We start from the raw sequence: 11,715 nt of genomic DNA, 5'->3' as shown, positions 1-11,715 counted from the left end.
TGTCTGCAGACTTGTCAAAGCATTAATTCATGGTTTTTACTTCGGCATCATTTTGAAACCTGTATTACAATTAAATCACTGTAAAATATGTTCATTGTGTTGTAGTTGTAGCCACTCATGTCACTAGTTTAGCATATTCAGCCCGGTTGTTGGCCCGGAAAGAACCACGATTTTGGAGGGCCAGAAAACTGTGAAAGAGTACCCGTTAGCCGGTACTACCCCTAGTGGAAACGCAAAAGAAAAACGGGCCACTTAAACCGTGCTACGCGCTGCAGTGGAAATGCGCCATATGTAACACATGGGGTGTTTCTCAATGTCGAGTATGCTTGCTTGGTAGCACATGTCTTCCGAGTCACTTGCTTCAGAAGCGAGGCAAGNTCGGGCTAAGAGCCAAAGTTTACACACGAGATTTTACTATAATATTTACCGATAAATAGTAATCAATATTCGTCGTGTTATGTTACAGTTTCTATACATCTATTTATAATAACGTATTAATTAATTATATAAATTCTATGCCAAGTATTGTTTGCATTGCACCCCTCTTTATACAAAGATCTTTTATACATCTTTTATGGTACAAGACACTCTATGCAATGATTGTTACATTGCACCCTCTTTATTCAAAGATCGATTTGCATTAACTCTACATCAAATCAAGACGCCCTTGCATTAAAATACCTCTGCCAACCTGTGTTTCTGGACCTCTGGTTGGGACGTCATTCCTCAAGGTTTGGGACGTATGCTGGATGTCGAAATTCGCTGTTACTGTACCCTCTTATCGCCACCTGTTTTCCTTCCTTTATGAAATGACCAGTAAAATCTCGCCTTTAAGTCAAAAGCTTGTGGTTTTGTATTACTCGACTCTCCTTTGAAAAGTATTAAAGGGAATTCGAGAAGTATCAGTCTATGGACGAGGTAGGATCTTACGAATATAAAATTTTTTCGTCTTTACTAAGACAACCGGACATTTCATTTAGATGCGTTGAGAGAACGTTAAGTCATATTGACGTCGTGACCCGTCTATCACTGGACGTTAAATACACTGTATACGTGTCCGTGTAACCCTACGTATAGGTAACTTCGACATTGAATCTAACTCCTGCGTATTATAGAAGTAGGGACGATCTTAATATTTAGCAGTGCAGCGAGGTGAACAATAAACTCTGCACGTCATCCACTCACACACACGTCTCTCACGCAAAGTCTCTCTTCGAGAATTAAATTAAAATAAAGAAGATCTTAGTGGCTTCAGGCTTGATCGCCATTCAAATGACAGCATTGGTTTCCCCAAAAGTTGCGGGGGGACATCAGCCAGCTCTGTCCCCGTTATTTCCACACTCTGTTAGTTCACATTTACTGACACAAACATTTGTATCATCTGTTGTAGACCCAAATAAATTAAATAAAATAAGAACTCATTCTCAAAAAAGATAAACGCCATTCTTAAAATGTATAAACGAACAATAGTTTGATTAATATTGATTACAAAATAATGAAAATTATTGAGAGAAGAAAAAGAGAGATGTTGTCTATCAAAACCCAGTTAGATTAATATTCATTGGATTGCACACTTTGTTTGTTTGTGTGGATATGTAGCAAATTAACATTTTAAATAGCACTTAATGACTGACTGAATGGAAATGACAATAAATGAAAATGTAAAACGAAAAAAGCGATCATGAAAATGTTTCCAATAAATGAATTAAATTATTTTTGACCACTTTGTTGTTCAGATATATCACATATTTGTAACTAAATGATACATTAATTGAAACAAAACACAGTATAAACTGAGGAGTGACTCCCGTGAGGTTCATGTATTTTCTTCACTCCGCTGGGAAACTGCTCTCATGTCAAGAAGCATCAGATCAGTGCATGCGCTGCATCGTCCAATCAGTGAGCGATACACATTAAGTGGGCGGGGCGAGTGTCTGAGGATTTGACCGGAGGATGGTCTGGTAGTTCCTCGATCCTCCGTCACAAATAAGGCCACTGGGACGCTACTCAAGATGGCGCAGACAAATCAACTTCCAGTGATACCGAGCCCGAGGAGCGAGGAAATGAAACATAACCGAAGTGAGACGCAGCCATAGACTTCAAACCACAGGAACTTTAATACCAGGAGCTACTGGACCACATAAGGCTTTTTAAAAGGTGCTTTTTGCCTGCATGGACCACACATATTGAGCCAACCGTTTACAGTGATGATGAAGCTTTGTGAGGGCAGAATCTTGTCGATGATTGGCCTCCAAGAAACACTATTATCTCAGTCCCCTGAAAATACGTATTTGCCTCAGGTTTCAATTCCTTATATTATGGAATAAAATACATTTGAAACTTGCTTGAGGTAGTTAAACCTTCTGTTTTAAAAATACCCTGTTTTTATATTGTGAAAGTGAGTCTATAAATGTTTTGTAGTATTGTTAAAAAAACATAGACTCATTAGAGAAGACTATTAAGAGTTGTGGTGCATTAATACATCCGACTGTTAGAGAGAGAGAGTTACCACAGAGCATGACATACTTCACCTGTGTAAGGAAATGAAAGGCAAAGTACACAAAGTAGTCATAGATGATCTCAGTCTGAATTGTTGACTGGAACTTGCTTTAAATGTGTTGTTGATAAGTGTTGTAAAACTGCTATTGTATCTAAAACAGCTGATTGTAGTAACTATACAACTTCCCATTAATTAGTGTCAGTAATAAAATGACAATCTGTGTTTTTTACAGATCAAAGTAACTCTTCTGCTTCCGCGCATGCAGTGTAAGTGTTGGCTGATCTGTTGGAGACACTGGTGTTGAGTTACAGGACAGATCCAGACATTGGATATGCTCTGAAAGCTTAATGAAATGATCCACTGCTATAACTGAAAACAAACAACAACATTTGATCTCTTTGAGTCTGGCTGAGAGCACAAACTTTGTTGCTTTGTTGCTGGCCGTGACCCTGACAAATGTTGAGACATGAACTCTGAATACAATCTTTTTACCAGTTGCATATATTGTCACATGTTAACCCTAAAGACGTGTCATCTATAGACAAACATAGCTTTGCATGTGACCTGCCAGAAGAGGATGTGATGCTCATCTTGAAGGTCATGTTTGTATTCTGTGCTTCTACTGTGACATGTTTACATGCTTTAATGATTAAAAAGTGCTTTATTTATTCTCATACTTCCTGTTCTCATTGGCAAGCTGGCCAGCACTGTTGTGATTGGTCAACCGCTTAGAGATGTCCCGCTCCTTAGCCACGTACAATGTGTTGGAGCACTTGCCAATAGAAGTGCATGGGTGTTTCTCAATGTCGAGTAAAGCTGCTCCAGAGCCACTATTTCAAGCATACTACGCCATCGAGTGCCGCCGAAGGACTGTTCCAATGTCCAGCATACTTGGAATTATGCCGAGCCCGGCGTACTTCGTAGCGAGAAATGTCGAGGCTGCAAATGTGTAGACTCCGCGGTCTTAAAATCCCCACAATGCTTTGTGCACAGACCAATTTCCCAAAATCTGTGGCGGAAAATGTAAGGCGGGGCCTTTCATATGACGCACACTTGCTCTCCTGTTCCACTCTTCGTTTTCCGAATGCCAGGAAGGATTCTTGCCTCGCTTCTGAAGCAAGTGACTCGGAAGACATGTGCTACCAAGCAAGCATACTCGNAGGAACATTAGAACAGGAACATAGGCTGCATCTCACTTCGGTTAAATGGATTCCTTGCGTCCCTCACTTGCGTCGTTTCCCTGCGACTAGTCCCTCCCACCAGGGTGGGAGGGACTAGTCGCAGGGAAACGACGCAAGTGAGGGACGCAAGGAATCCATTTAACCGAAGTGAGATGCAGCCTATGTTCCTGTTCTAATGTTCCTGTAATCAGCCTTATTGTCTTCTGATTGTTCTCTGCTGCTGAGCTTTTATTGCTGTATTAAAGCTACTGTATTCACATTTCCAAGCTGTTGAGAACCGTCAACACACAAACAACAGGAACTAATAGGTTGTAAAGCAGATAGTCTTGTATTATTCACACTCAAACAGGATGGAGTCAAAGTTCCTCAAAGCACTTCATGCCCCCGGTATCAAAATGTTATGGAAATACATTATCTCTCTCCCCGGGGTGTACATGAGAGAGGAGTTGGCCCCGTAACTCATGAGGGCGATTCCTTATGTCATTCTGGTGCTGCTGTGGGGCGAAGGGAGCTGCACGGGCTTGTTCCTGTTTATTACAACATGGGCGCTAACTGCCAGGGAAGCATATGGAACAAGAGGAGCAAGCTAACACACATACCATCCCAACCTCACATACATTAAGATTGCAGGCAGACTGGATGTAGATAGAAACAGTAAGAGTGTAAAAAAGGCTGACGTAAAAAAAAAGCAAACACAGACTTAAACATAGATGTGACACATAGGAAGGAGTAAATAAACAATGATTCATCCTATTTCCTTTCAATGGGAGAGACACTCCTCAACATGGAAGACACAGCTGGGTGTACAGGCTGGACAACATGCCTTTGATGAGTAAATGTCTGTAAAGTCCTACACATGGACTCGAAAGGTCTACTGAATAAGTACATTAAAGCGGGTCTCGCTCGTCCCCGTTTCACAAAGTTCATTAACATTTTTGGCCGTTCTGTACACTAATCTTTTACAAACCCTGTCTCAGGGTTGTCTCAATAGTCCTGGTTTTTCACAACCATGGGGAATTTGGGAAATAGCAGCCTTGTAAGGTTAATTATCACCCTGTTGAGAGAAATGTACCACAGAGACCAATTGTTTGGTCACTGTGACACAGAGAAATACAATGAGCAGGAAGTGGGTGACTTCACAATTGCAAAAAAGGAAAAGAAAATGGACACAATGTCCGATAGATTAGCCTGTCCAGATAAAAAAGTGCTATTGTTGAGTGTTCGACCAATATCTTAATGACTCAGATTAGTTGTTATCTTGTTCTGCAGCTTATGACCTCAGACTTCTGGTGCTTTCCGTCTGAAAAGTACTTCTGAAGCAGCACATCATATATTTTACTCAAGGCAACTTCTTGTTAATCCGACACTCTTATAATGATTACAGATAAATAAACATGGTGACAAAGTAATGTTTGTATGGTAGACCTCGGTATGGTTGTACTGCTGCTAACTAAAACACAGTTTCAACTCAGAGCTGCCAGCCACATGACAGATGGTTGTTTAGTTTTAGGGGGTAAAAGAGATTTAGAGGCAACAATATCCAATGCCACTTGCCCACAGCACCGTCCCAAATTATTGCTCTAAATATTCATCACAAGAAATCAGATCACAAATGTCGTGCATGTCGAAATTAATCACAAAATGCGGTAGGGGGAAATTGCAGGGTGACACGTTGGGTAGCCAACCGTAGAGAAATACTAATTACAAGGAGCAGAAGGAAGCTTGAATGGATTAGCACTACAGTACATGCAGTTGTAAGACTTTGAAGGGTGTTTTGGGGTGGATGAGGAAATCCACCATCATTTGTTTTGACTTAACTTTACCCTTACTCGCCTATTTAGAAAGAGTTTGTGGTATATTGAGTAATGTATTCTGCTGCGCATCATTCTGTCAACCTGAGTTTTCCTGCTGGGATCAATAAAGGTCTGTCTTATCTTATCTTATCAATAAGGTGCCAGGAAATATTATTGGTAGTAAATAGATATTTCATGGTGACGCTGGACAAGTTCAAATTGATGGTGGATAGTAAATATGTTGGGGGTGATAAATGTGTGACACTGGTGGCAAGGTAGTTAGTCCCCTGGTTTAGTGGCCAATACTAACTGAAAAGGGAAACCATATGGTGTAAATATGTGTGTGTGAAATATAATACTTGGCAGAACAGGACACAGGTGCAGGTAATAACATTATTCATGGCTGTGTTTAAATTTAGGCTCCCTGTAGACCATGCCTTTGAGTCAGCATCCATAGTACCAGAGTCCTGGGACTAGTACACATCAATGCAGTGCAGCTTTTATTAAAGCTTCTGAACACTAGTTTAACACTTAAAAAACCCTAATCTGCTTTATCATGTGTTCAGTTGTTTGATCAGACTGATTCACACAGTGGTCTGACAACATCAGGAAACAACCCCCATAGTCATTACATTTTCTTTGAAATGCTGCTAGTGTAATGTGACATGCCCTGCCCACTACAAACCAGTAAGTAGAGCACATCAAGACATGTAAGCAGAAGTACAATTACAAATAGCTTTGGAGACATATCTTTTTACATGTTAAAGGTTGAATGGAAATCGTATTTCCGGGCCTTTCATGTGTATTACTTTTTCTAATATGAAAAGTCATATGTTTAAAGTGAAAAGGCCTTTAGAAATCTTTGCAGGGTTTTCCTAAAATCGTAACAGATTTTAATTTTCAAACATTTACATTTACTGTGATCCTACCTGATGGTTTGGTTTGTGCTGAGAGGAAGTGCCCGGGATGTTGAGCGAGTGACTCCTGGTGACGGCCGCTCCCGTTGAAGCTCTCCTGGATTGTGAGCGGACAGTCAGCGGTGCCTTCTCCTCCGGCGGGGGGTTGCTGCTGCTGCTACTACTAGTGTTCCCTTCAGTCTCAAGCACTGCATCCCAAGGGTCCCCTGCCACTGTCTGTACTGTCTGTGCATCGGCCGCTGATGCCGGGGTCGCTTCGTCATTCTCAGCTTTACGCTTTGTAAGTGGGTCCAAATCCAGCCAATCAAAGCGGCTGATGCTAGAAGATTCCACCGCCGCTGGCTGCTGGGGAGGCGGGTTAGGAGCCAGAGAAGCCGGGCGCGCTATCGAGGAATCCAGTTCAGTGATGGCCGATTTGCCGTTCTTCAAGTATTCTGAGGTGCTGGCAATCTTGTCTAACAGTTTGGCCATCCCAGGGTCCACTGCTGACTGATGGAAGATCATGGCAGCAGCGGGCTGGATGGGAGGGAAGGCCATGAAGGATGGCTGCTGCGCCGACATCGTCATGAAGGGCGACATGGTTGGAGCGAAGCCGTTCTGAAATGTGCCGGGTTTGGGGAACGGAGCGGAGGGGAACATCGGGGGAGGCTGATGGGTGGGAGTGGACACACTGGAGTTAGACGGGCTGGACAGAACAGGTGTCCACTGGTTGCTCTGGAAGGGAGAGGAGGGGCAGGCATGGCCTCCAGGGTACGACGCACTGAGGTTAAACCCCAGTAGTGAAGAGGGGCGAGACACTTTGCTGTTCACCCCAAAGTTATCATCCAGGAGGAGCTTTTCAAGTTCCTCATTGGTCAGCTTTTCCACATCAATATCCCTGAACGTATCCGTTTGTGCCTTCTTCTTGGCCTCTGGGAAGACGATGAGGTCCTTCTCAGGTGTATTATTTTCGGGTGAAGGACGAGGAGCAGTAGTGGTGGAGTTAAAAGGTTTTGGTTTCGAGGAAGTTGCTGCAGAGGAAGATGAGGATATTGAAACTGGAAGAGTGGGTCTCTTATCCCTTTGCAATTTTGCTAAAGCCTCTTCCTCCATGCGCAGGGCTTCCTCTTTACCCACAACCCCCTTTGACTTGGGGACATCCACCTTGAACCCATTACCACTTGATATCTGGGCCATTCTGTCAACTGCAGGGTGCCATGAGTGACAGCTTTTACGTCAGTGTGGCTCAAAGGGCTGCGCAGCAAAACTTTAAACACCTAAGAAAAGAAAAACAACAACATTTGGATTATGGCAGATTGTATCATTTCGGAATAGACTATCAAATCACACCAGAAATATTATAGTATATAAATTATAATTAGAGATGTCCCGATCCGATCACGTGATCGGGGATCGGAGCTGATCACGTGATTTTCAAAAGATCGGAATCGGGAGAAAAAAATCGGGGATCGGGATTTTTTTCTTTCTTTTTTTTTAAATACTTTTTTTTTATTTTGTATTCAATTTTACAAAACAAAAATGACCATGTTCAAGTCTTAAAGTCATCCTGAGGCCTTAGTTTTGGTTTCAAATTACACAACATTATGTATGTGTTGCTTCTTTGGGGCTTGTTTTCATAGACCTATTTCTCTCAAATCTGGCAACAGAGTGGGCAGGGTGCAGTGTCTAATTGTAGCAGTAAGCTAACGAGTACTGATAAGCTTTATTTTGTTTTGATCCAATGCTGCACAACTGAACTGATCCAATGCTGCTGTGAAAAAAAGAAGCTATATCCATGTTGGATAGAATATCCAATTTAAATAAAAAATAACTTTAAGGGACAACTTGAATGCTTTTTTTCTTTTTTTTCTCTTATTGCATTGCATAAAGATCGGATCGGGAAAAATCGGTATCGGCAAATTGTCAAAATCAAATGATCGGAATCGGATCGGGAGCAAAAAAAGGTGATCGGGACATCCCAATTTATAATTGCCAGTCAATCTAATATTTGTATAACAGGATGTCAACAGAATCTAGATCAAATATTGTTTATTGTGTATGAAGTCTAATGTCAGCCTAATTTGTTAACTGGCACTGCTTTATTGAAGTTTTCCCTTTGCCTTGTTGCTGTAAGCAGACTCTGATTGCTTATTGATTTTGTCACAATGCAAAGCCAATAATTACTTGCGCTTGTTTTGAAGTCAAGGTTATAATTAGGTCACTTTGTTACATTTAAATTGATCAGATCACTCACAACAAGCTTCCCTCCATCAGCGTGCTTCTACGATGTTCACCTTGACAATGTAGGGGTCACAGCGCAATGGTTTAACAAAGTAGCCGTACTGACCACATAGCATAAAAGGAATTGTGCAAAGTGATTTATAACACCAGTTGACTCACACCATTTATCGGCAAGTAACTTCTGTGCAAGAAAGCGTCTAGCAATTCATTGTTACATTTTCAGATCTCACCATCAGATCTCACCATCAGATCTCAAATTGATGTCATGAAACATGTTTTTCTGACCAACCCTCAAAACCCCAGAGTTAATCCCAAAAAAGGGCATCTTCCATTCTTGATAATCCTAAATAGTTATGGTTAGCCTACAACAGCCCAGTACGTCTATAAAGTGAGGAAAACATTGCTGCAGAGTGTCTTGTGGTCCCAAAATGACACAGCGCCTTCTCAAAGCGACCATTCATCGGCCCCATCACAGCCCCTGGGTTGAGTGAGTTTCTTCCCTCCCCAGGCGTCACCAGCCTCTCCTGAGCTTCCCCTCCCATTGTGGTGGAGAGGGCAGGCTGGGGCTCAGGCTAGCCTAGCACTATTGTGCAGCTGAGGAATTTGGCATGCTAAGCAGCACAACGGGTCTCTCACTCTCCTCCTTTTGGCCTTCTCTCGCTCTGTTAGCATTATGTTAGCACCATGGCCCCAAGATTGTCTTATCAGCTGTGCTAACACCAGCGGGCAGTGACAATGTGGCTGCATTCATTAAGCATTGGACTAGAAGAGGGTGTTGCCAACTTTACCAAGAACACAGTTTGGGGACATTAAAATGCATCAAAAGAGAGGTCATCGTCTTTTGGCGCCTGCTGTCACTGATGGCTTAACTATCTGCAGAAATGCTATGACCAAAATAGATCATCCGTATATATATATTATTGATTTTGCCCACAGTTAGAATGCATGCTCCGACAGACTGGAGCTTAGATGTTAAAGTAATAATAATAATACATTTTATTTTTAGGCGCCTTTCATGACACCGAAGGACACCGTACAATTTGTTTAAAAAAAAAAAGAGAAAACGCTAATAGGCAACAGAACATGATAAAAACACAAACAGTAGTAAGTAAAAGTAACTGTTCAATAACAAAAAGGTCAAAATCCCATGCTGCCAAGTGTCCAGTTAACACACTATGACAGACACTAATCAGCAGCAGCTACATCCTGACTGTATGTAAACACTGACTCAATTTCACGTGTGATTAAAGTTCATTACCATTGGTCCTGATTTTTTGAGAAGTGTTGCAAATGCTGGGCAGATCAATCCAATAACAATTCCATACAATGGGTTCCATGCTAATCCATTGAGCTACACTTAAATGACCAAACCTTTGGCTAAACACAGATGATCCTGACTCAAGATAACCATTATGCTTAGAGTCCATATATGGCAAAAGGAGACATTCAATGGAGGGAAGCCCCACTAGTGGAGAAAAGCCCACTGCACCATGGTGAAGGATGGAAGAGTCCGGGTACTGTTTGAGCACCACCATTATTTTAAGCTTTTGACATCCTGGGTGTTTCTCAATGTCGAGGAAGGATGCTCCAGAGCCACTATTTCAAGGACACTACGTCATCGAGTCTCGCCGAAGGACTGTTCCAATGTCTAGGATACTTGGAATTCTACCGAGGCCCACGTACTTAGGGAGGCGTGTGGTGCAGTGGTTTGTGCATTGGTGTTCGGATCAAGGGGTCACAGGTTCAAACCCCACTGCAGTCAGCATGTCGTTGTGTCCCTGAGACACTTCACCCCAAATTGCTCCTGTGGGGATTGCCCACAGTATTGAGTATGTAAGTCGCTTTGGATAAAAGCGTCTAACAAGTGACGTGTAATGAGTAATGAGTACTTCGTTGCGGGAAATTTCGAGGCTGCGCATGTGTAGACGCCGCGGTCTTAAAATCCCCACAATGCTTTGCGCACGGACCAATTTCCAAAATCTTTGGCATAAAATGTAAGGCGGGGCCTCTCATATGACGCTCGCCTGTTCCACTCTTCGTTTGCCGAGGCTAGGAGGTATTCTTGCCTCGCTTCTTAAGGAACTCACTCTGAGGTACATGTGCTACCAAGCAAGCCTCCTCGACATTGAGAAACACCCACTGTTTACTTTAATTTGGCCATTAGGTAGATTTAGGTTCGTAAGAGCGTCTTCATCGCTTGGTCTGACAGGACAACATCATGTTTATCAGCTTGTTCAAGATTTACGATAATGCTTACTGACGTTTAAGCCGATACTGTATATTCCAACACATCAGTCCATCAGATGTAAAGATTCGATATATTTGAGCATGATATCTAGCCAAAATGTGGGAATATTTTGTGTCTCCTGAAACTTTGCAATCTCCACAGGAATAAGAAATTAAAGAATAGGTTGGAAAAGTGGCAAATCTATTTTTAAAATAGCTGTTAGATGGCCAAATAAGAGTTGCAACAGGTTATCCTGGTTATTGCTGTCACTCCACTTTTTCATACAGACCCTTGAGAGATTTGATTTTAAAACAATTTCAATGCAAGTGATGAATGAAAAAAAATCTACCATCATTAAAACTGTGCAAAAAATTAAATCCAGTGTATCTTATGCAAAGTCATATCAGGTGGATACTAGGGATGGGAATTTGAAAGCAAATGTATATTCAAATATTCGACCCCCAAAAAAACGGTTAACCGATTAACCGAAATGTAAATATATTATAAAAAAAAAAAAAATGTATTGAACTGGTGATCACAATTTGAACAGTTGACAGCTATAGGCCTACAGCTTTCATGCTTAAAACATAACTTGGTTTTTAAATGAAAGAGGGATCATACACAAACAACATAACGGGTCAGGGTTAACTATTACAACAGAGATCAACAACCTATAACAGGGCCTATGCACGGAATGCAGCATCAGGCCAGCTGTAGAGAAGACCCTCTCAGCTGGAATTTGGGCATACGATGAGGTTTGAGTCTGCGTGATCTGCGTGTAGGGAGGGGCAGCAGCGCCATATCGCTTAAGCTTAGCAACTAGCTGGCCACTGATGGCTTTGGCACATAAACGCAAGTGGGCAAGTATAACCGGGGG

The sequence above is a fragment of the Notothenia coriiceps genome, unplaced genomic scaffold, assembly GCF_000735185.1.
Source record: "Notothenia coriiceps isolate Sejong01 unplaced genomic scaffold, NC01 NC01_scaffold00037250, whole genome shotgun sequence".
Taxonomy (NCBI): Eukaryota; Metazoa; Chordata; class Actinopteri; order Perciformes; family Nototheniidae; genus Notothenia; species Notothenia coriiceps.
This window is presented reverse-complemented; position numbering follows the sequence as displayed.